The sequence below is a fragment of the Neopelma chrysocephalum genome, unplaced genomic scaffold, assembly GCF_003984885.1.
Source record: "Neopelma chrysocephalum unplaced genomic scaffold, ASM398488v2 Primary Assembly neopelma1_75, whole genome shotgun sequence".
NCBI lineage: Eukaryota > Metazoa > Chordata > Aves > Passeriformes > Pipridae > Neopelma > Neopelma chrysocephalum.
This window is the reverse complement of record NW_020897736.1, coordinates 12,029,296-12,055,543: the sequence shown is the minus strand read 5'-3', so window position 1 is coordinate 12,055,543 and position 26,248 is coordinate 12,029,296.

Genomic DNA, 26,248 nt, shown 5'->3' with positions numbered 1-26,248 from the left:
GTGGTCACCACCCACCTGCCCAAGGGGGGCTAAAATCTGCCTAAAACCTTCCACCTGCCCTCCCCAGTCCCCAACAGCTTCTGTCTTGCAGAATCAGTAATTAATAAGCTTCCCACCACTGATGTGGCATTTAAAGGGACACCATCACATAATATCTGTTTCCAATCACAAATTTGGGAAGAATAAGGCTTTATATACCTTGAGGCCCCAGGAGGAATGGGGTGGTGATGATGATGATCCTTTAAACAGCAGCAGATGTCAAGACCCGGAGGAATCATTTTTCTTCCAAGGAAGGAACCAGTGATGAAACAAAGGCACCTTCATTGAGCAGAACCTGCCTTTCCTCCCATCACATGGGCTCTATTGAGCCAGAGCAAGGGAAGAGCTCAGGACACCCCTTCCCATCACTGGGCAAACCCAAGGTGGCTGTACTAGCCACGCTGTGGAACGTCCCCAGCTGAGCAGCCACTAGAAGGGAACCAGCTCCTAGAGCACCATAATCCTCACTTCATCTGAGCATCTTCACTCCAAGACACCTTCAGCCAGGACACAGACAAACCCACCTCGTCCAGGTCTTAGCAGAGCCCACGTGGGCACTTCCCTGGCATTAACACAGGATTTACCTCAGGCTGGTGCTTCAGTGGAGAAAAACCACCACAGAAATGTAATACTGGGTTTCTCCAGCATGACCAAGATCGATTTTCAAGGACATCTCTGTAGGAGGTCAACACTTAAAATCCGGACCCTGGCTCAGAGAAATTGGGCACTTGTCTCCCAGTGCTGTTGGCCTGGTCCATTTTTACCCCATGGCTCAAACCAGGTGCAGTGCCACCCCCTTTTCACAGCCAGAGCAGAGGGTTTCTTGTCTTAGCAGAGGCAGCTGTGGGTATTTCCTCTAGGACATCAGTGAAGGTGGGTTTAATCATCCTGATCATCTCAAAACTGGAGAAGCATCTCAGCAGAAGGAAAAGGAAACCAGATCACAGCCTGAGTCAACAACTTCTTTTCTTCTTCCCCAGGGAAAAACTACTACCTTCATCCAGCAGCAGAAGCAGGGCAGAGAGTGTGTGAGCTCAGAGCAACCGGAGGCACAGCCCGTGCTCTGAAGCCAAAGCCTTGAGTTCATTTAAGTAACCCTGGGCTGGACTATCTGCTCCTGGAGCCCAGGACACAGAGCTGGGCTATGCCTGCATCTGCCTTCACCCCTTTGTGGTGTCCCACAGCACCTCTCTGGTCCCAAGTGATTTCCAATTCCATTCTAGCAGGATCAGGGCACAGCCTGTGTTCCTCCCCCACCCTCCCAGTACTATAATCAAAATGCTTTTTGTTTTGCTGGAGCTTCACTTTGAGTTTATGACTCCAAACTTATCCTTCTGGGATTGGATTTCGAACCCAATTCCATGTTGGAAACCACTAATTTTGTTAGTACCAATGTGGTAGGACTCTGCTTTTGGGCAGAGGAAAACTGCTTATTTCCATTATTTTTAATAAAAAATATTCAAGAACAATTCAACAGATTTCATCCCTAGTGACTCTCAACCCCAGCTCTTGTTTCGACTCAAGTACAATCCTAAAACTTGACCCTCTATTCAGCCTCAAACCCCAAACCTTTCCACAGGCTCTGGATGGAAAGTTACTGACCCTGTATCTGAGCCAATTTTCAAAAACAAAAATAACTTGCCTGATGAAATTTCTGTAGAAAAAAATAAATACACACACACACACACACACACACGCACACACACGCACACCATATATACCAGAAGGGATTAAATCCTCATGTTGCAAGAATTTAATTTAAAAAAGCCAAGACATTGTAGGAATGCAAAAATATCACCTCAGCCTGGTAACCTTTGGCTTAGGCATGCACTTCCACAGCTAACAAACGGGAATGTTTCCTCTCCAGCGCGGGGAGGACCGGTGCCACTCAGGAATGCCTGGCTTCAGCCCAGTTAGAAAAGGAAACCAGCAACCCTTTACTAGTGGGGCCTCTGCGGGCTCCTGGAGGCAGCCTCTCATCCCACGGGCTCGTTACGATTCCCGCTTTCTCCATCACGCTCCCAGCGCCCCGTTCCCAAAGGCGCTGCTAAGGAGGACCAAAGAAGGGCCTCTGCGAAATGACACCACGTATTTTCCCGCTGCAAATCCAGATTATTATTGGTTTTCTCTGTTCTCTGGAGGTAATGCACAATTTTCATCCACACCCTGAGCTCCAGGGTGTTACAAGTAGATCCGTGTCCACTGCTGTCAGCTCCCCGTGTGAACACCATCGGGAAGAACACACCAGTGTCTCCAATCAGGTTTGTTCAACCCAGAGAGAAACACCCCTTGGGAAATACCCAGTACCTGCACAGGGGCAAGAAAAAGTTCATTTCACACCAAGGTTAAGCGTTTTTTAATAGGACCCTGTGCATTAGCAGAATTCCTGGCACGTCCGAGCCTCGTTTAAAAGGTGGACGGGAAACTCTCTGCTGATCTCAAGTTAATCACAACAACCAAGGGACTGACCTGCAGGAAACAATCCTCTAGGTACTGACGTTACCCAAATAAAGCCAGCAGTTTCTCTGGTTTATTGGCTGTGTTTTTACCCCCAGCAGGCTTAATTTATGGTAATTACTAGGAACTATGGATTAAATTAATAAAAAGGAAATTATTAAGTTTTCCTGACCCAGAGGCCAAAGGTAAATAAAAAGAAACAAACTTCTCTAGATGGAAATGCTTCCCTGCTGCTTTTGGGACCAGCAGAGAAGACTCAGTGCAGCAAGAGAGAGGACAGGATTTTGGGAAGGAGCTGTCTCATCTTGGATGCTGGGATTCTGAGGAGGACCATCCCATCCACTAGCCCGGGGAGCCCTGAACTATCAAGGCACAACTATTCCCTGGCCATGGACTGGGCAGGGGACTGAGCTATGTACAGTGTACACAGCACAGAGTCATGTTAGCAAAGAAATAGAGATCTCTGTTGGATAGGAAGAGACTATAAAAATAACACACTGCAGAAATCCAGCTGAATTCAAACTACACCAAAGTCCAGGGTCCTGTTCTACATCCAGCTCTGATCAGAAGGGGTAATTCTCTCCTGCCTGGTCAAAGCACATTTATTACTGCTTATAATCCTTACATACATTTCATACTTTAAATTAGCATTTTGAATGTTCTTACTCTGTTGCAGAGTCAGACTGTTGGCATTTGCCAGACCTGGCCTTGCCATTCCTGGGTATAAATACGGACCATGTTCACCAGAGGCAGAGCAGGGTGTGCAGATGGGGAGGAGAGAGGAAATGGCTCCTCCTCTGCTTTCCCTGCAGGATCAGTGCAGAACAAAGACACCAGGTTCTGCTCTCAGCAGTGGCCCTGGAGCTCAGCACCCTCTCGCCTACCAAGGCCCTCCATATGTACAGTGAGCACTTCCAATTTCAAGAGCTGTGTCCAGCACAAAGTCTGTCAATGGCACAACCTGAAACCATCTCGTGTTCTGCAACCAACTTTGGGCTGTGCAAACAAGCTCATCCAATGTGGCCAATTCCATAACAAGAAACTTTACAATTTTTAATACCACATATATCTATCTTTAAAATATATATATGTAATATATATTAAAAAAAAATAGGCTTTGATACAAGGTTCAAAAGAACACCTGAAATCACCTCCCTCCCCGCAAGGATCAAGTAAACGCAGCACGCAGCTGAACTTGTATTTAAATACACCCTGACTGTGTCTAAGAAAGAACTACTACAAGCTTGAATCTTGAGAAAGGCAGCAAAAACCTCCTGGAAGCAGCTCCGTCAGGGCAGGCACGAAGGAGCATAACCAACATTTACAGTGGGCAATTGTTATAGTGAAAACAAACCTGGCAGATTAGATGTCACTGGGGAGGGATATCAGCGTCTGATCTAGGTAAGGACGGGGCACAGGGGTACCTGGAGCCTTGTCAAACTCAATGCTCTTATGTAGTAGGTTGAATAACAGAACAATGTTTACATTTCCCCTTGTGCCCTAAGTAGTTTGGAAGTTGGACACCTGAAAAGCCTGAATGGTTTTTAAAGCTGCGCCAGTGTCGGGTCTTGATCACCAAAGTCTTGACTGTTCCTTACCAGTATCCAAGAAAATAAAACTAGAAAAAGCAAAATAACCTCAAGTTATTGCTGCTTCTGAACATGGACATCCAGTAAAAACAGTATAAATGATGGAAAATCCAGGAGGTCTGTCACACTGGGGGCACATCAGCCACATGCATGGTGAACACAGCAACTCAAAACACAACCAGCCAGCTGAGAACCTGATGAATTCCAGCCAAGAAGGAGTTTTCTTGAGCTTTTTCCATATTAACACATTGAAACTTAATATTGAAAGTTCTCTACATATACAAACAAAACGATATGCAGTTCATGGCAAAAACCATAAACTGAAGTGTGTAGGAAGCAAACATCCTGCGTGCAATAGAGAGCAATAAATGCTGTATAACAAAGGCACAAGAATCATGGACTTATAGAATATCCTGAGTTGGGAGGGACCCACAAGGTTCATCAAGTCCAACTCCTTTCCCTTCACAGCTCAACCTGTCCCAGAAATACTGGGTGGAGAAAGTAAAAACTTTAGGTCTTTAACCAAGAGGATGAGAGGTTGTGATTGGATTTGTGCCTCGGTCCAGTGAAAGATGGGGTGACTTGTGTGATACATTTATCATTCCTCCTTACTGCTGCCCACTCTACAAAGCAGGCCACCTTCTTCCATACTCTTTAGCTCCCAGCTCACTCTCATCCTCACAGAACAGGCACCTGGGATGCCCACAACCTTGTGTCAAGAGCAATGCCCCCCCCCAGCCCACCTAAATGATGAGGTTTCCCTAGTCAGAACCCACTGAGGTCAAGGCAGAAAGGAGAATTTTTCCTCTAGGAACTGATTTCATGCTCACCTGTCTGCTGTGGACACCAGAGATGTCAGAGCCCTGAACTTATCCCACTGCACCATCAAGGTGAGCTCTCCACGTGTTGCACCTCCAGGCTCATTAGATGTGATTTAACAAGGTCTCCTCCAGCCTTGGTCACCACAAGACTCAAGCAGTTCTTCACCCTCATTTCCAACACAGCTATGCTGAAGTGGTTAAAAATGCTGTGGCACAGATGCTTCAGGTGCTCCAACAGCTATTGAACAGCCACAACTTTCATCATTGTCAAATTGGGGTGACAACTTCATGGTGTAAAATTCTATTTTGCTATTACTGCCAGCCTGGATCCCAACACGCTTCAGAAGCCAAATTGGTGGTTCCAAAATTCAGCTTCATCACTCTCTTCTAAACTCATGTGCTCTCCAGAAAAGTGAGTCCCACTCCAGCTTGAATTGGACCATTTCATCTCATCCCAGGGTCAGATGATTGTCAGTCCATCAAACACGTCTTTGAAAACTGATTTCTTGCAGATGACCATGATTGCTATAAAACAGTATTTAAAAACATTTTAATATATGAAAAGAACTTTCCTCTCCTCTTATATCAACCACATGTTTGAGAAGGGGCCTGGGGTTTACCACTGCCTGGTGAGAAAAATAGCAAAAAAGGAGAAAGGATAATGGGGTGATAATGACTGGAAATGTATGGATTGAATTTGGGCTCCATTTAAATACAAGAGGACAATTTGCAACTCGGTGGTGTAGGAAAACACAGAGAAATGTTTGTGGCTCAAATGTGTATTTGAATATAGAAAAATGTTTTGTGGCAAACTATATTTCTTTTAGCACAGACAAGCTCTGACCAAGTTGCCAGCTGCTGAAGTTGTGGTACTCACCCAGCCCAAGCAGATGGGCTCTGTCTGCTTGGGAATTCCTCAGGAGAATCTCTATTTTGGCACTACCACTGTAGGCTGGGGACTGTTTGCAACCCCATCCCGTTGCAAACCACACCCAGGAACAAAACTCCACCTCCACCTTGTGCCTCCAAACTCCTCCCTCTGTTTCATCCATCCCTAGGTGATATCTTAATTTGGCAGTAATTAGTAAAAGAGCCAACATGAAGCTACACTTCAACCAGGAACTTCAATGGAATAATTTTAATTGTTGGCCTAGATGATGCAGTTGGAGTAGATGATCATTGTAAGTCCCATTCAGCTAAAAATATTCTACTCTATCCTACTGAAAGAAACCACAGAGGAACCAAGTCTGGTCCCGCTTGACTCAGGTTATCAGTGTATTCTCGTCCTTGGAAGGCTCAGGTGTTTCTGCTGTTTTTATGGTGCTGCATTTTCAGGAGCTTGGTGACAACACTTAAACCTCAGTTGTAGTCACTGCCAGACTTCCACGAATCAGATAATTTTCATAAACAGTTTGTTGCTTGCTCTACTGGAGGCAGGCAAGTCAGGCTGAATTTGCCATTAAAAACCATAAAATATTTTACAAAAAATTGGCTGAAAGTGAATTGTGACTTCAGGGCTTCTGCTTTGTGATCCCTAACAGGAAGGGTAATTTTAAAGAGACTTCACTTTGAGTGGGTCCTCATTAAGGACTGAATTTGTAATTCTCTGTGAAAACTGAGGCACAGTAAAATAATCAGAGTTGAAAAGTTACTCTCCAGAGTGCCCAGAGAAGCTGTGGCTGCTCCAGCCCTGGAAGTGTTCAAGGCCAGGTTGGATGGGACCCTGAGCAACCTGACCTAGTGGGTGGCACTGGACTCACTTTTCTTTTTCTCCTTGGTGTGTCCTGTTCTTCCAAAAAAAGGTGCAGAACAGGGAACAGACCAAGCACAAAAGTACAGAGAGGCTTGTAAAAACATTCTTCCCTATTAAAGCAACTGGGCTGATTTTCCCTGTGTAAAAGATGAAGCAGGTTGACCAAAACACTCACCTGGATGTCTCCACTCCTGATAGAAACCCTCGATTGCCTTTGTCACTTTAGCACATGAACACGAGGCCAAATGAAACACATGTTTACAACTATAATGAGGATTAGCTTTGCACTAAAAAAGTTGAACTACAGTCAAAATTAGATGGTGACATGGGTATTTGCCAACAGCATTAAATGAGAAATAACAGAGTATGAGGTTTCTGGAATGAATAGAAAATGTATTGTTTAGAGACCTTTTTGGCCAAGTATCAACATATGCCAATACTTAAGACTTCTTGTTCTTATTTACTTACCCCAACAATAAAACAATTGTTGTTTTGTGCCAACAGCCTGACAGACTGGTCCTGTACCTTAGGAAATACAGATTGGATATTATTTCTCTCGTATCAGCTTCAAACTACTTTAAAAAAAAAAAAAAAAAGAGAGATGCAAAATAATTGAGTCCAGAGGAGAGGAAATAAGTGAAGGAGGTAATCGATTTTAATAACATATAGCATCAACACACATTAAGAAAATGCATAAAACAGAGGGGGGAAAAAAGCATTTTCCCATCTCAGAAGACCTGGCAGTGTTTGGAGGTTCATCCAGCCCCAGGCAAGGTTTATCAGTGAAGCCTCAACAACAGCAATGGTTGATCTTCACCCAGTGCCCTGCTCAGTGTGAGCCCTGAGCAGTGAGGTAACCACCCTCATTCCCACTACAAAACCAAGCAAACTGATGAATTAAAAACCCAGGAAATGCTCTCCAAACCAGAGAAATTGAAATGTGTTTGCAGCTGAAACATTCAGACTCTTTCCTGGTCTAACCACTCTCTCCGTGGTGTCGCCCACTGCCAGGCCACCCCTGCGTTCAGAACCAACCACTCCTTGCAGGATTTCCCACCTGGGAATGTGCCTCTGCCTTCCTGCCGTAACACCACAGCTGGAATAGATAGAGATCCATACCAGAGCTTGGTGTGGACACCTTTCTCCCAAGGTCAAAGAGGGGGGGGTCTCTGCACTGGGATCTGGGCACACTCCCAGCTCATTAATGCCTGTAGCAGGAAAAGCACAAGCAGAGAAGGTATCTACAATGTCTGTAGTGTCCACACATGAACGTAACATGTCTCTAGGGGTTGTGTACATTCACCTCCTGCTTTACATCATGCCATCCTTTAACAAAACATAAATAAAGGTATCAGTTGTTTACCACCTGCCCTCTGGATATCCCGCTAAGGTTTTTGCTCTGGGAACATGAAGCAACACATGTCAGCATTAACTTTTCCGCCTTTTTTATACAGCTATAAACAGATCCGTTGATTTTCCCCACTCCTCCCACTTTTTAATTTTGCAAAAATAAATGCTTTCCTGGACAGTCAGAGTTCATTACTGAGACAGAGCACAGCTCCCCTTGTCCTGCCCACAAGAATCATAGAGCCATTTAGGTCAGAGAAGATCACAGAATCATAGAATTTTTAAGGTTGGAAAAGGTCTTTAAGATCTAATCCCACCATTCCCCCAGCACTGCCAAGTCCACTACTAACCCAGTGTCCCCAAGTGCCACATCTGCATGACTTTTAAATCCCTCCAGGGGTGGTGACTCCACCACTGCCCTGGGAAGGCTGTTCTGATGCTGGTCAACCCTCTTGGTGAAGAAATTTTCCCAATAACCAACCTAAGCCTCCCCTGGCACAACTTGAGGCCATTTCCCCTGGTCCTGTCCTTGGTTCCCTGTGAGCAGAGCCTGACCCCCACCTTGCTACAACCTCCTGTCAGAGAGCTGTAGAGAGCCAGAAGGTCCCCCCTGAGCCTCCTTTTCTCCAGGCTGAGCCCCCCCAGCTCCCTCAGCTGCTCCTCATCAGATTTGTGCTCCAGACCCTTCTCCAGCTTTGTCGCCCTTCTTTGGACACGCTCCAGCCCCTCAATGTCTCGGGTAACACACAGTTAAACAAGAGGTGAGTTTGAAAAGAAGCCACTGTGTCCTCCAAGAGCTGCTCTCCTCCCACACACTCACATCCTCTTTGGCTTCCACCTCAGCAGCCTCCAGAAGCCCCCGGCTTAATCCCGTTTCGTTCACATTGGGTCAGAGCACAAGCTTCCCAAAAATGTAACTGCCTGGAAAACCCAGCATCCCTGCAGCTGGGTCTCCAGGAGGGGTTTTCACACACCCCCTGGTTTTGCAGCAGGGGACGAGGACATGGGACCGGAGGAGATGGTTACACAGCGTCTCTTCCTGCTCCATTAACTCAGAGAGCCCAGAGCAAAGCTCCCCATCTGCACAGCCCGTGAGTCACCTCGGGGCTCGGGCAGTTTACTCTATATATTAGTCAACAGCAACAAACAACACAAATCCCCAGGCATTAAAAAGCCTTGTAAATTTTTTTCAATTTTTTTTTTTTAATTCCCTCCTCAAAAAATTTGGCCGCAGATCTCTAATTATAATTTTCTGGAGATTTTAAAAAAAATAAAATTAATTGTGGTTTCTATAAACATGAGGATAAATTACTACATGTAAATATTGGTTCTCAACAGTTACTAATGCCTCTCAGGGGGCTGTTTTTATTTTACTGAGACAGAAAAACGAAGTTGTAAAAGATTTTCTTTGTCCCTTTTGCTCATCATGGAGGGGAGTGGGGTTTGAAAAGATTTCTTGTATTCACCACCGAATGCTTTCTAGCTGATGACTTCTGACAGCATTATTAAGTAAATTGAAGGGAAAGATTGATTTCCAAGATGATGCATTGTAAAGTCATGAGAAACAAAACTGAAGCTTTTATTCCAGAAATGAAGAGGCAGAAAATGCAAGGAAGACACTAAGACAGACACTGTACCACCCACCAGTTCCCCTTTTAAAGCTTCCAAGCTGACTGGCAGACAGAGCAATAATGAGAAAATTATAAGAGTTGTGGGGTTTGGGTTTGGATGAGCAACACGATGTGTGTGAGCATCCCTGAGGCTGATCCAGACTGTACGAGCTGCTTGGATCCAACTCTTGGGTTGCAAGATTTACAAGGACATGCCGAGGTATAACATATTTACAGCTTCTCATTGGGTTAAAAAAAACCGCTTTGAGAGCATCATCTCTTCCAAAATTGCCCTGTTACAGCTCTGGATTATCAGTCCAGGTATGGATGAGGGAGAAATTGGAAAGCCAGAGGAGAACAGACCTGAGCAAACCTTCCCTGGCCCAGAGCGGCAATGTGGGGTTGTACAGCTGCAGTTACACCTCACAGAGTCTGACCTCTCAAAGCTAAAGACAAAAAGAAGTCACAAAAAAGGGCAAATCATGATCCAGGCTCTGAAAATATCACGAATGTGTCACCACAGCTGAAATACCACTGCTAATCCTCTGCCTCCTCTGACACAACCATTGGGGAGAAGTGTTTCTGTACCAGGGCTTGAGGCAGGTCTCCTGAGACCACGTCATGGGTGGGAGCCCAGGTGAGATGCAGGTACAAGACACTCCCTCCTCAAACAATCCCTCCCCTCTTGATGCACAATATCCCATTGCCCCTCCAGCACAGCTCTGTGCATGGCCGCACTCTGAACCAACCTGAGGCACTGCTTTCACTCCAAAATACAAAAAAACCCCCAAACAACTTATAAGAAACTTCCACTGTTTTGTTTTTTTACTGCCAGATAAGTTCCCTGATCGTGGCCACAATGTCATGTACAACTGAGGAGCAGAGGCTGCAGCCTGGGAGCAGACAGAGAGAGGAGGAGGAGGCATCAGCACAACAAGCTGGAAGAACCACCAAATTGGACAAGAAATGAGAGCCAAGATGGAGGGATCTGGAGCAGAAACCCTGTGAGGGAGAAAGCACCCTGGGTTCTTTAAATGAGGTCATTGATCAAACCCAAAGTTTCTCAAGCAGGGAAAACACAGACCCTTTGGGTGAGCAACCACGTCAGGGCAGGAGGTGTTTGCCCATGGAAACCCATCCACAGAGCCCTAACACTGTCAGGGAAAGAGATTGTGTTGCTTCAAACCAGTGACATTTTGCATTTGGCTCTTGTGCAAAGGCTGCAGCTTCACTGCCTTGTAATGAGTTTGCCCGGCCCCAAGAAACCACAGCCCTTGCTGGGACAGAGCAATGAACACGGAGAGGCAGAGCCCAGTGACGGAGCTGACAGGGAACCTCCTGTTGCTCGATCCCAAGCAGAGCCACAGCCCCGAGCTACCCTGCCCCTTCCACCAGCCCATGGTGTGCTGAGCGCTCTCCAGACAGACACAGGGAGATGTGGTTCCCACCCAAAACAGCTTCCAGGCTCCAGCTGGGCAGAACACAGGGAGAGCACACCCCATGTACACAGCTATGCTAACCATGCATTCACAGACATGTCCCAGTAACAGAGCCCAGAAACTGCTCCCAAGTTACTCATCTTGCATGTCAAGCCAGTCCTCATGGTTTCCATAGGCATAGGGGAGAGGTGGGTGTCTTGCTTGGTTTCATAACAGCGCTGCACGCTGGTGTGCAATAAATAAAGATGAAATGGAAATAATCCAACCCACTCGTCTTTGAGCACTGTTCAAGGAAAATATTGCAGCTAGAGACCATAAGCAGACCCAATAAATTTGTTCCCCCCTCAACCCCCCGCCCCGTTCCCCTTTTGTTATTAGGGTGTGACTAAAACATCACATTTACAGCATCAACTTCAGGTCTTAATTAGAGATTCTTGCTGCAAGCTCAAGGGATATTTTAAAATCACATTAAAAATATCATAGGAAGTCGCAGCAGGCACTCAGACACGATGCAAACCTGTGAGTTGGGCTGCATGAAACATGCAGTTGTGGTCCCAGGATTTTTCCTTTATCTTCAGCCTTGGATTCCTCTGGTAGTGTATTATCCCCTGTGGATATTGTACCAAGGGAAGGCAGAGTGGGTTTCATAGACTGCATGCAGCTGTCCCCAGAAATTTATATCCGAAGGACTGCTTGACTTTCTTGAGTCAAAAATGGAGAAAGTGGGGTTGTATGACAAGCAAAAGCTTATTGCCTGGGCTGCTGCTTAAGACATCATTGTCTGGCCGTGCTTTCTACCCAGCACTCGCTTCAGACGACTGAACTTGACCCATCATAAATTAAATTCTTTGATCTCATCTGTAACAACACAGAGCCCTAACAACAATAGATCAAACTGCAGCAGGGACAATATGCTTATTCTTTACCAACTAAATTTTAATTAGTAAACAGGGCGGGGGAAGAATCCACCTTTGCAGAACAAAAAGGAAATGAAAAAGCATTTAGTACTTGAAAGAAATCGCTGATAAAAAGCAGAGGCATCTTTCAGAGCTCTACATCCTTGTTCAGCTCCTCTGAAAAACCACATCATCCCCAAACCATTAAAACCAGGATGGATTTCACATTGTAAGGAATCGCTGTGAAAGCGAACATCAAAAGGAGTTGGGGAGGAGGAAGCAGATCAGGTGGGACAGAAAGGACACGACGCCTTTTATCCACTGTTCACACGGAACCATGTGGATGATTATCCGTCTGTATCCGTGTTTGGGCTGCCTGGTCCCTGTGGTTGGTACAGTAAAGGTACAGTCAAGGCTCCCCCACCTCGAGGGGTGTTCAGTGTTTGCAGAGCAGCCTGGAAGAACCGCACGGCTCCCGTCGTTTGTTTTCTGTTTGCACAGGGTGGGTTTATTATCACAGGGATCCTCGTGGGTTCCCCTTTACACCAAACAGCTTCAGGCAGCTCGTGATTTCCAGGTGAGCCTGTCTGCTTTTGGCAGCCTGGCTCCTTCCAGGCAAGCATAAATACTTAATCCAAGTTTTCTCATCAGCAGTGGCACTTGTCAAGGTAGAGATTTCCTGCGGCTGTGCACCTCAGGTCACTTTATGCCAAAGTAGAAGCAAATCCCAAGTAAACCTTTTGCTGGAGCACCCATGATGTTCCCTCCTTTCCTGCTCCCTGGTGGCTCATACAAAGGTACAGTGACAGCTCAACTGGTCCCTTGGTGGGATGTCAGACTGCACCTCTCACCTCACCCCAGCCCATGGCTCTCACAAAACTGGTAGGTATTTTGCAGACCCTGAGGTGCAGAAAGCCTCACTTAGGGAAAAAGAACATGGACTGGTGTAGATGACGTGCTCACATCAGGCTTGTTTCCTTGGGAAAGCAGCTAAACCCCCAACATGGCTTATTAAACCTGCCTGACACAGGAAGAACACAAGCCAAAACCAACCCAAGCTGCTCCTGCGGTGTCACCACATCCCAGGCAAACAAATCCAGACCACGAGCGGGAAGCGAGCCCACGGAAAGGGACACTTCACCAAACCTCCCTGAGCATTGAACTCCCTGAGTTTAACCTCTGGAAATGCCTGTTGTGCCAGCAATGCCCTCACTGGAGCTTGGAAACAGCACCACACTCCACGTGTCCTCAGGCAGGTTTGATATGAAACCAAATTCCCGCTGAGTCGAGGTACTGGGATTTCATCGGCTGCAGGCGTCTGGTTGTAAACAGCTACTACCTTAGAAAAATAACAACAGTCCAATTTTAATCAATAATTCAATTAAAAAAAGGAAACTTCCAAGCAATGAATAAATAAACCAACTGCAAAACCTTTTTCCAGCTGGTTGTCAGTGTTTTTGAGCTATTTTACTAACTGGTTGTACCAAAACCCTCCACGGTTTGTTTACCACTGAAATGCAGCCCCTCTGCAGTGCAAGGCTGTGGGAAAGGAAAAGAAAAATCTGGGTTTCAGCTGAAGTTATGGGATGAGTTTCACATAGGAAAAATCTTAATGAGCAAACTGGAGTTCAGACTGGGCACTGGGGCACATACTGGGGCTTATATCAAGTGTCAAGTGACCCTTAATGACTAGAGGCAGGTGAGCTGGTCTTATTTTTGTGTCAGCTGCTGATTTCCAGGACAGAGAACACAAAGTGAGACACCCTGCAGGTCCTCCCTCCACTATGTCTGATGTATGATGGGAACCAACACCCAGCCAGGTTCCAGGTACAGTTCCCAAACCAAAAACAATTTTCTTTCTATCTTTTACACATCCACTCTTGAAAAGATATTTCATTTTTACAAGGCAGATCATACATAGACCAATGACAGATTTCATTAAGAGGAGAAAGATAACTGAGAGCACAACTGTGGCTCTTTTTTTTTGGTGAGTTTTCAGTTTTCCCTTAGAAGTTAAAAAGTAAATAAATGGGGTAAAGTTTTCCCATTGAAATCTCCGTGAGCAGTGAGAAGATGAAACCCTGCCCACGCCAAATCAAATAAAGGAGTCGGAGTTTGTGTGGTACATGTACATACCCAGAAAGGACCTAGAAAGCACCAACCTCTCTGCCAGTTGTGCAGCCACAGCACCCAGGAATAATGTGAAAACAAATGAGCAAAATCCACCCAGGGCATGGGCAGGACCCAGCTTTCGGTTTGATCACAACCGGAAGGAAAAAAAGGAGGAATCTGTCATCTCATGGATTTTCAAACTATGGTCACAACTTGCATCCATTAATTACTGATGCAGCTACAGCTGCTGGGCACTTTTGAGAACCAGCACTGGACACCTGGAAGGAGAAGGACTTGCTTCTCCTTCCCTTGCCACTGCAGACGGTGCTGAGGCCACGCAGCCCAAGTCCATTTTGTTCCTCGGTGGAATAACAGATGGTGTTGCCACCTCCCACCACTCACTGCCTCGTCAAAGCCCTGTGTCGTGTGTGTGGTCCAGAGTTGGGTCATGCAACCAGCCAAAGCCCTCAACTCCATTTCCAGTTCACATCACTCTAATAGGTCCTCAGCTGGCCCGAGAAATTCCCAAACATCTCTCTACAAACAAGGAATTGGGTTTCCTTTGTCTTGCAATCAGGGGAGACAAATTCTCCCCTTAACCACAGTTTAATTTATTCCTTTTGGTTGCTATTGCCTCCACCTAGTGCAGCTGTCTAGACTGGGGTGGTGGTGGTTTGCTTTCTTTTTTTCCTTTCTAGTTGGGGATTTTTGGAAGCTGCCTTTGCTTCTTTCCGAAACAAGTTTATTTTTAGTGTCACTTTTTCCATTGGCAAAAGATATTATGGCTGAGAGAGCTGCTCTCAGAGGAACAGAGCTGCTTTCAGTATGAAATGGAAAAAATCTGCCTGGTTGGAGGCAGGAGCAGGAGGAAGCAGTCGAGGTAACAGCGAGATGGTCCAAGCGAAGAGGGTCCCGCGCACACCAACGGAGGTGCTGCTCTTGGGAAGAGCACAAGTCCCTTTCAAACCCAAAACTTCTTAATCAAGGAAGGTTACGGCATCTTCTGACATCTTGGACTGATCTCCCCCTTGGATGCAGCTCCACGTGGGAGGATGGCAACATGACTTGCACCTGCCCGAGCCACAGCATTCTCAACTCTTCTCCTGTTGGCTTCCAAGAACAAGTAAACGCTTGTCAATGAGCCACCTGAGAGCTTTAAATGATGGAGAACCTTGCCACAGGAACCTTCCACCAGCACTAAACGGTTCCCAGGTGATTTCTCAGGAAAGGGGATCACAGACAGGGCTTAATTTTTTTTTTTGCTTTGCTGTTTACTACCCTGCAGCCTCCTGGCTTCCTTCTCGCTGTGCTGACCTTGCTTGCTCTTTCAGATTTCTCACACTTTTTCTCCAAAATATGGACCCCTCTGGTTTTCCCAGGATTTTTCTGGTGTGTTTTCAGAAAGCTTCAGCCGGGAAAGGGACGGCAGCGTTCAGCCCTGAGTCCCCTTCTCACCTGCAGAGTTTAATCCCACCACAGTGGTCCTCTGCTTAATTACCACTAGTTTACTACCTTGCAAAGGGTAAGGGTGTAAAAATCCAACAATTTTTTTGTAAAGGGAGAGGTGGACTTAAAATAATTGGATAAAAATAAGTCTGGTCTCTTATTTTTCCAGCACCACTTTTCCACATTCACAGCCCCAGACCAAAGAGTTCCCGACACCAGCCCGGCTTCACTGAGCTCAACACATCCCAAATACAGCAATACCAAGAGGGCTGAAGGAATGAAAGTAATATATGTTAAGGCAAACCCTGCAGGCTTTTAGATTAGGAACGAAGAGGTGGGGGAGGGCATTAAAACACACACACAAAACCCCAGAATTAAGCAAGCGAGACCATTCCAGTTGAGCTGTTTCAGCCATTGTCTTACAACAACTTTAAACCCAATTGCTTCTTTTTAATGAGGTATTTTCTTCCTCCTAACCACCCAAATCTAATCCATGATGTTAGTCCAACTCAGAGAACTTAAAATCAGAACATTGGGGTCTTTCTTAATCCTCTTAACTTGCCAAAAGGTTTTCTGATCACACACCTCTTCCTTCCTACTTAAGACTGGTTTTTTTCCACCACCCTTTGTCTTCTGTTTACAGCTGTGAGAAATTAGGATCCAGGCAGTAAAATCTCTACATAACAAATGAGCATTTAGAGATGGTTTGCATGTTTCATCGAAGGAAACCAGGCATGTTTTCTTAATTATTTCATCAAATCATATGTATCTAACTGTTGCCTGGGCTCAGATACTCAGCATTTCTTGAAGGACATTCTTTAATCCACAGTCTGTCATTCTACTGAATAATTACCTCCAAAAGATAAACCTTCTCTCATGCTATGGCCATTTGGCACCTCTCACATGATGTGGTAAGTCAATAAATCTATTGTGGTGGGACAGGATCTCACATGAAACACAGGAATCCTCACCTTACAGTCCTTACAGGCCTTCCTGAAGCCCAGTATCTCAGGAGAGGGCACAGGGCTTGACCACTGCTGTGGTCTGGTCACCCCAGGGTGATGTCAGGGCTTCTCATATGAAGATGCTGGAAAAGCTCTGATCCAGCACTGATTGATCCCAGAGCTCCCAACCAGAGGTGTATAAATACATCCAACATCTGCCACCCTCTCAGACTTGGATCTTCCATGATCCTGGCTAGACTGGCACGGGAGACTTAGACCACATTTGGAATCTAAAGGATGCTCTGCTGTGAAGAGCAGGGAGCCACACTGGAGGGAAAATTGCACATCAAGCTCTAAGAGGAACCCAGTTCATGAAGTTTAATGGCCAGTGAGGGCAGCAGGCATCCTCAGCGTTTCTCCAAGCCACTTCCAGTTTTCCCTCAAAACCTGTGAAGTGCTGGAGCTGCTGGCTGAGCACTGGCTCCTGGAGTCATTCCTTGCTGTTAAGACTGCACTGAACATCCCAAGCACAGCTGATGAGCCTTTCCCACCACATCAGCAACCCACACTGACGGCAGCAGCTGCTTTCCAGCTGAGTGGTGTGGAAGGTGCTGAACAATGCAGAGCCATGAGTCCAAGGGACAGTCCCTGCCATGTCCCCATCCAAATTAGGTTTGAAAACAAAAACAAAGAGAGACTTCCTTCCTGCCTGTTGCTGCTTTGGTCTTCTCAGAGATATGGGATTTACCGAGTGGGCCACTGAGTTGAGATGAACTGGGAGCCAAGCAAAGGGCTTGAACCAGAACACGACCTGGCATCTGTCCCAAGTTCCTTTCGAGTTTGGTTAACATTCCCCACCCATCATTTTTCATGTGCATGTGCCACATCACTTCCTGGTTCTGATTTGCCTGCTATTTGCCCCACGGGTAGGGTGTTACCCATCGAGACTCAAAAACCAGCAAGTAACCCCTCCTCCCCCTCCTCATAAACCCCACACCCATCTCTGAGGGATCCAAGCATCCCTAGCAGGAAGGAGTCCAAGAATTCTTTATGCACATAAGAATGTCCCCTTGCCACATCATAATCCTGTTTGCTACCAGTGCCACACACTGATGGTCTAGGTCAAACTCCAGATGTTAATAAACCTCAGTAACAACTGCTCAGAGAAAATGCAGATAATTGGTCTCCTACCTGCCATTAGGAGAAAGAAAACCCAACAAAATACATGACCAAAAAAAAGAAGTTCAATAAAAAAAAAGCATCTTGGTTGCTTTTAACATTCTTTTCTAAAAGTTAATTTTAGCTCTATGGCTGGAGCTTAAAGGCAGCTGCACATCTGGTGGGATCTGCCAACCTCCGTGGGTCCGGCCCACAGCACTTCTGTCCTCCTCTGCTGAAAGCAAAGGTTTGGGATGCAAAAACACAAAACACAGAGGGTTAATTAACGGGGAGCTCAAGATGTTTCCCTGTGCTCCCTCAGCCTTGGACAAACTTGGATGTGGATGGCCTCGCTGTGGTCAGGTGCCGACCGTAAAACAGCTCCTTCTGTTTCTGTTGCCTGTGTTGCTCAGCTATAAAAGCATTAATACTTGGCTTGTTGTCACCATTTTTTTTTCACTGCCTTTGCTACTACCGTGAGTTGCACAAATGTGCTATACTTGGAAGAATCCACGAGCAGCAGGCAAAGACAGTGGTCTGGGATCTGGGCCGTGCTATCTGTAGGTGCATTTCTCTTGCCTTTGAATCCCCGTCATTACCATATATGCCCTTCAAAAATAGTTTCCAGGCAGATGTTTATATTTTGCCATTGGATTGGCCGGGGTTCTGAGAGGATCAGATATGGTCAAATTCTGCTGCTAGTGCAGATAATGCAAATCCCCCAAAGATAAGCGAGGTGAATTATCTGCATAAAGTCACAGGAATTACACGCCAAGCAAGAGTTTCACAATTAATCAGGAATCAGAGTTGTATGCACTAAACTCCAGGCAAACCCAAGCAATTGGCAAAGTTATTGATCACTTATTTCCCAGGTTATTCCAGTTCTTGCTCACTTCCAGCCATGAGCAGTTCACATAATTAGTTGCTTATCAAACCTGCTGCTCCATCACACACACTGCATTAACACGTGGCATCAACGTCCTGCAATGATATGGGCTGCAGAACACAGGTTAACCATCTTGGATGCATGTTCCTATGTGGAAATCATCACATCCAAATACCTGAAACACAGAATCCACTTCACTACAGCTCTTGATTTCCACGGTGTGCAGAATAATTCTGCCCAGGGAGCATCTTCTGCACAGTGGGAGCTTCATGGGGCACCTGAAGGGTGCAGTGAGCAGGTCAGAGCATCACCAGCTTTGGTGGTCTTTCACAATATGTCCATACAATGATCCAGAATTGCCATTAGCCTTTCTGGAGGTATTTTTAAAGCTTTTTAGGACAGATAACAGGGCTCTGGAGGAGTGCTTCTGCAGGTTTGTTACCCGTGTCCCTCCAAGGAAGGTAAGACTGAATTTGTGAAGCTTCACACACACCCTGCTCTCTGAGCAACACTTCATCCAGGCTTCCTCTGCCTGCCCCCACCTCATTCACTGAGTTTGCATCCCTGCCTCCTCATGGATATATATGGATATATATGGATGTACATACAACGAGCACCCATGGGCCATACCACAGCCAAGGCTGCCCTGCTCTGACACTTGGGCTTTTGCCTGATTTTCCCTACAACAAAACCCATTCCTAGTTGTCCCACCTTGTGCCCTTCAATCCATCCCGATAAACTTTCTCGTTACGTGCTGGGTTGTAACAGGCAGAGCTGTGAGCAGCACTTATCATGCTATTTACAGGGAGGAAATTCATAAAACATGTTCAAAACTTTACAGGGAGAGCAAGTCTTTCCAAAATAAATCAGGAGCACAGACTGAGCTGTGCCAGAATCTCTTTGAGGTCTCTGCAGGGCTTCCTACCTGTGAGAAAGGAACAACTTGGAGCTGAGGATGCTGCGTGTTCCCTGCGCACACACTTTGGCCATTGGGACTTCCTCCAAACTTTGTATTTTAATTTAGTGTCTGTTTAGGTGAGACAGGCTCACCCTAAAGAGGAGAGTCAGATGCTGGAGCAGGCAATAACTTCATTTAGAAGGAGGAAGGAGGCAGCTGGAGAAGAGGGGGAGCGGATGTGTGAAGCCCCGGACCGGGCGGTTGTTACCCCAGCATTCTTCACCAATTGCCGTGGTCTGTATAATGTGGGTAGTTTGGAGCAGTTATGCAGTAAATATTTTTCCCCAAGCACTTTTCATGCTCGAGTTTTAAGGTTTTCAGAGGGATTTTTTTATTTAAAAAGAAAAAATAATTTATTTTTTTTTAAGGAAGATCAACGACTTAATGAAAAAAGCCTGAGATGCAAGAGCGAGGCTATCGCTTCAAGAGTGCTTCCAGATTTACATAAATAACATTCCTGCTGCATAAACATCTTGGCAAAGGCAGAGCATCTAACCCCCCTCCTACTCCATTGGCCTCCACTAAATTCTGCAGAATATTAAAAACCCCTTGATGGTAACGTGTTCTCGGCCAGAAACAAATCATTAGTTTGGATGAGGGCATCAAACTGCATCTGCTCTGTTCCCTGAAGTTCCAAGTGCAAGAGATTTAGGAGGGAGGGGAGAGGATTTCTTTGATAGAAGGGTTTAGAAAAACGGCAATTGATAGAATTTTTAAGCAGATACAGAGATGAGGGGATGAGTCTTTTACAAAGACACATGGGAATGGTCTGGGATAATTGAACGTGGAGATGGGCTCAAGCTGTGGAGTTTGGAGGTGGATCTGAATGCTCAAGATACTTGGGTCAGAGCTTTTTTCTACCCACTGCACATGGCTGAGATGGTCCATTGATCAATTTTATCAAGAGTCAGGAAGGGGTAAATCTTCATCTCTAAGTGAAAAGAAGAAAAATAAATGGTAGGAAGAGGGGAGTTATGAAATACTGCAGGAGACTACTCAGCTGGGAGATGTGGTGAGGGAGCTTCCCTTTGTGCTGTAGGGCCATCTGAGCCCTTGGCATGGGGCAGCAGAGCCTTGAGAGTACTCCAACACAGGGCTCTAATGGTGCTGGATGTTGCCCTCTTTCCCAGAACTCCCTGTGAGAAGTCAGTGAAGAGGAATAGTACACATGGAGCCAGTTTTTAATTCACCTCTGGGTTTTCTTGCACAGAATGAATTAGTTTGGGGTCAGTTCTACTCTTTCTTGAAAGTATCACATGGCCAAAGCCACCCAAAGCAGCTCCTGCCCACCAGGGCAGCAATGACTGATCCTACCAGAGAATGAACTCTCCTTTAGCAGCAGCACTAATGAAAATCAGGGGCAGTTGAAGGTCTTTCTTTCTTTTCAATCCACTCTGTATCTCGTGTTTTTTCCTCTCCACGTTTCTGCCTCCTCAGAGGTTCTTCTTAAAGCCCACAAGAACATCCTGCATGGATCTGCAGGATGATCTCCTGAAACATACTGGTCTTAATCAAGCCTAATCTTCCATGTCAGGACAGAACAGCCTGAACATCTATTAGATTTAGCACAGCTACTTTGAGTAGTGCTGTTATGTCCAAATTATGCAACCTAGGCTTTGATAGGCTTTGGGGATTTTCTCAATGGTTCCTTATGAGCCTGTTGGTGCCCCTCACATTTCAATGACCACAATATGAACATTAAATGTACTTCCTTTCCCACAGCTGGATACTGTCCCATCTGTTCTGAGACAGCCAAAGTGTCAAGTAAGCCAGGCAAGGCAGACAATTTTTCATGCAAATCTGTTGACTTCAGGATTTTTAAATATATGTCTTTTTAATAACCCACAGATTATCTCACAAAAAAACCCCAGGTCATTTGCAAGAGTTCCCCCAGCAGTCCTTGGCATCGTTAGCCAACATTGCAATGCACATATATTATCCTCAGAGGAAAACCTGGCAAAAGGACAGAAAGAAATGCCATGTATAGTCACTCCAGTGGTTTAGCCTGGGATGTTGTATCTGACAGGCTCTGTATCTGTTGTATCTGCTTGGCCTGGATGATTCAGAGGGATGCACACAACCCCCAAACAACTGCACCCTCAAAGCACTCTCCAGCTATGCAGCACAGGTAGAAGGGACAAAAAGCAGATTTAAAGTATTGCATCAGTCTGGGATCAGGATTCCATCACAGACATGGCCTCCTTCCCTGGCACCTCCAGCATCTCTGTGCCCTCCTGTACCAGGGTGGGCAAGTCCAGACAACTCTTCTGTTAACACCACGTGGCTGGGAAGCTGCAGCAGCCACAGAATCAGGTCTCAAAAGGATTCACACAAAGCCAAGGAAATAACCTGCTGATCAGCCACAGGTGGCCAAGCACGAGCACGAGCTCATAACTAATTTAATTCCAAAATCAGCCAATCTCTCAGCCAAGGAGCAGCCTCAGCTCAGAACACACTGCAACTCACTCACTCTTGGAACAAGGTGAACAAATGGAGCAACTCGTGCCCAGGAAACACCACACCACAGTGACACAAAAGAGCTTTTCTCACCTCTTAGTTTTTAAACCACCATTTAAATCCCCTTGCTTTTTAATGAGATGCTCCACAATCAAACAGGCTGGAAGAAGCAGCTGGCAAAGCATCCTGTGATGAAAGCCTAAGATGTTAACTGCCTTCCTGCCATACTTCATACGGTAAATTTGCCACCAGTTTGGGATACCAGCCCCCCCCCGTCAGGAGAGGATGCTGCCAGGAGGAGGATGTTCACAGTGGCTTCCAGCCTCTGGATTTCATGCCCTTTTCCCAGAAAAGCCTGCTCTGGTGGGCACCCAGAACACACCTGCTCTTACCTGGGGTCTGAGGAGAAACAGGAGATCAGGAGAAACCAAACTTAGCCCAGACAGACATGCACCTCTCATTCTTTTGAAACTTATGTGGACATTTGACTTACCCAGGTGCAGGTCATTTCTCCATATTTAAAGCCTGGTTTAACAGGGCCCAGAACTACACTGGGAAGCTCACACGGTGAGCTGGGACAGTGGGACACTTCCATCCTCTGGAATTACAGGAGGAATAGAGAACTTGCTTCACTGAGGACCTCCAGCTCTTCCAGCGGCTTTTCCTGGGGCAGCTCTGCAATGACAGAGAAGGTGCCTGCCATTCTAGCACCAAAATTACCATGAAAGAGGCAGTCATGGGCTATACGTGGAGCAAACAAGCCTCATGTAGACCCAAGGCATTGTCTTAAAAAGCAGGCCATCCCCTGTTCCCTAACACATATTTTTCCTGGGAATGGAGGAACCACAGATCTATGGATAACTTGGGAACTTCGCCACTTCCTCCAATTCCCTCCTTTAAAGAAAAAAAAAAAAAGAGAGAGAGAGAAATTAAAAAAAATCCAGCTTATTTTCTGAAACTCTGCTTTAAAGAGCTGAGCTCCTAAACCCTGAGTGCGTGATACAGAACAGCTGACTTTATGTAAGACTTGTTATTAGAAACAGCCCAGTGCTGAGCTGGGATTTCATGAGATGCACCTCGTTCAGACGCCCCACGAACGTCTGTCCGTCCCCACGGCCTGGCTGGGAGTGAGGAGTTTGCTGCCTTTCAGTGCCTGGGGCAGCTCCTGACTCAGAGATTCCTCCACGTTATTTTCCACGGGAGGAAGCAGGAGTTATTTTGCAGAGGGTCTGAGCAGAACTAGATGCCAGCTTCTTGCTGGTAAATACCACTTCCAACCTCGCTCGCAGGCTCCAACAGATGTTTCTGCTTTTCAGAGTAATGGAAATTTTATGGACCATTTTCTCCTCCTTCTCCTGTTCCCTAGGATGGAGCAGCAGCTCCAAAATGCCCTGAGAAACACAGTGGTCTCCTCCTAAAAGGCACTTCAGAGCAGTGTCTCCAGCAGATCAGGGAAACAGTCAAACCACTCAGTTGTGGGTTGGGTTCATCTGGAGAACCAGACACCATCTCCCACCAGGCAGCTCCACAAAGGCTTCCCTCTCCCACAGCTTTCACTGGAAAAGCTCAAAATCCTCCTGAAGGGTGAGTTGGTGGCTCCCAAGCTGGGTAGAGAGCTCAGGGCTATGCACAAAAGCAGGTTAAAAGGATTTGGGAACTGTGGTGTTATTTTTATGCCCTTGTTTTGGTCAACATTCCAAATTTCGCTCATTGCAGCAGGAGAAACTGAGGCACAGAAAGTCATTCACTGCACTGAGTCAGAACAGAGCTGGGACTCAATCCTCACTTCCAAGGAACTGGTGTGCTCATCACAAGACAGCGCTTTCCCAAAACACAAACAGTGTGATGGGACAGAGACAGGGAAAACCTTTGCCAATGTAGACAAAGTGTGGGATAACAGGGTCTGATGTACATCCTGAGAATCCCATTTTTCCTACCCTCACCCTCGTCTCTGGAATCAGCCAAGTGTGTGTGAACTCCACCATTCCCCCAGACTGCTCAAATCCTGTTGTAATGCTCCTTAAGCAAAAACCAAACAAAAACTTGGGGAATCCCATTGACTCACACCCCTTTTAATTATTATTTTTTTAAGGGCCCAGGACTTAGTGAATGAGAATATTATCCCATGGGGATTGAGAATACAATGGAAACAGGAAACTTTCAAAAAGCATTTCTGTGGAGATATTATCTCAGTGCTGTAGGACACAAGATTTACTTAATTGCAGCCAAGGAAGTTTTAGATTACGCTTTGCAATGTCTGCACGAACGTCTCAGCTATCACAGGGAAGGCTCCTTCCATGGTTATTTCCTTTAAGATATGTGCCTTTCCCTGAACACCTTAACTGGAGGGGATTTGGTGATAATGCAAGTGGGTTTGGAATACTTCAAAGCCTTAAATGAGATTCAGGGCATCACAGCCCATGATAAAGAATATAAAATTGCTTTTTTAGCAGATGACATCCTGCTTTCTCTCAGTGAAACACAAGCCTCTATTCAATGCCTTGGAGAAGTTTGAGAGGTTAACAATCCTATTTCTGGTTCTTTTTGTGTGCATAAATATGACCAAGACAGAGGCAACGCCTCCAGGCACCTCCCCAGCAAAATCCCTATTGATTTTCCATGCCAATAGTCCCTTGAAGGATTCAAATCCATAAGAAGCCAAATCTCTCTTCACTTAAATAAACTTATAACAGTAAGTCTCCGACCCTTTTATGTGACACACATCATGATTTTCAAAGATGGTCTAACTCCCCCTTATCTATGCTTGATTAGCTGCACTTACTGCAAATGGCCATCCTCCTGAGCACTTCATTTTCTGCAGGGTCCCCCAGTACTTGAGCCTTTAACAGCACTTGAACCTAATCCCACACCCCATCCCTCCAAAAAAAACAGACAAAAAAAGAGGAGAAAACTGAGTGGAATACTCAGAAGTTTTACACAGCCCTGGATAGGACCAATTTCACCCTAAGGGGCATCTAAGAATCCAAGTTCCTTGTACTGCAGGAATGGCAGGTTTGTGTCCTGTGCCCCCAGTTTTTACTCCTTACACTTCATATTCCTACCCCTGTTGCCCCTGGTGTTCTCAGACCTCATGGCTGGGTCACTGCAGCTTGTTTAGGGCTCCAGCATCCCAAGCTGATCAGCATTTGAAGGTTCAGGCACCAATCTGGGATCACTTGAGCTCTTCCAACCTCATCTGTGTTGGAAACACCACCAGCTGCATCCCCGTCATTCCCTCACTTGCCAGTTCTACTGAGATCTGCTGAGGATGCTGCACCTTTGGAACCTCCAACCTCCAACCCAAAACCATTTCAACCTTACATTGTTGAAATGGGTTAGTGGATCCAAACATCTTGGGAGAACTGATGGACAGAAACAAGCCCATTTGAAACTGGGTTTATTTTAAGGGAAAACTCAGATCATCTCCACATGGAACAGCCACGTGCTGTTCTCTGTTCCAGCCCAACCTCTTGTTGCCACCATGTGGCTCCAGGGAAATCAGATCATCAGGGTCATTCTGGCATCCTGGAAAATGGGCAACATGGAAGGAATAACCAGGTCTCTGTATAGCAGGGGCTTCTCCAGCAGCCCAGGAAGATACTGGGACCTCCTGTGAAGCTGAAAGGTGTTCAAAGGAATCAGCAAAACCCTACGTTAACTTGTCACAGTGGAAGGACTGATCCTAACACTGGGAGATTCCAACTCCAGCCTTCAGGGCCAAGACACATTGTTAACAAAACAACCCCAAACTAAGTAACCCAACTTGTTAGCCCTGGATTTCTGCTAATTTAGGAAGGATGCAAGGTTACCCAGACAGAGAGATGATGGGTTCAACAGCCCCAGCTCTGTGCACACACAGGTGTGTGCTGTGACATTCCACATACAATGGGCCAGAGGATCACTGGCACGAGGTCCCAAAATCTCCAAGGCAATCATTCCATAGCTCTGGACAGAAAACACGAAAGAAAAAAAAAACAAACAAAATACTAAGTTGTACCAGAGAAAGTGAAGAGATGTTTGTGTTTACTTTGTTTTGAAGCACAAAGCAGAACAGTTGTATCCACTGAGTGTTCCTGGGTCTATTATTACATCTGTTCTACCAGATTTTCCTGCAACACTTCCTCTTATTTCCCAGGAACAACAAAAGCCACGAGCTCCATGCCAAGTGGCGAGTGTCCCACGACCTTCTCCAGCTACTAAGCTTGAAGCTACTGAGAGGTTTCCACAGCTACTATGAAATGATGCAACCAATTATTTCCATGTGCTGACTTTCAAGGTATAAAAAGAAGAACCATCTTTCAAGTAACACCAGAAGAGTAAATAATGACTAATTTTT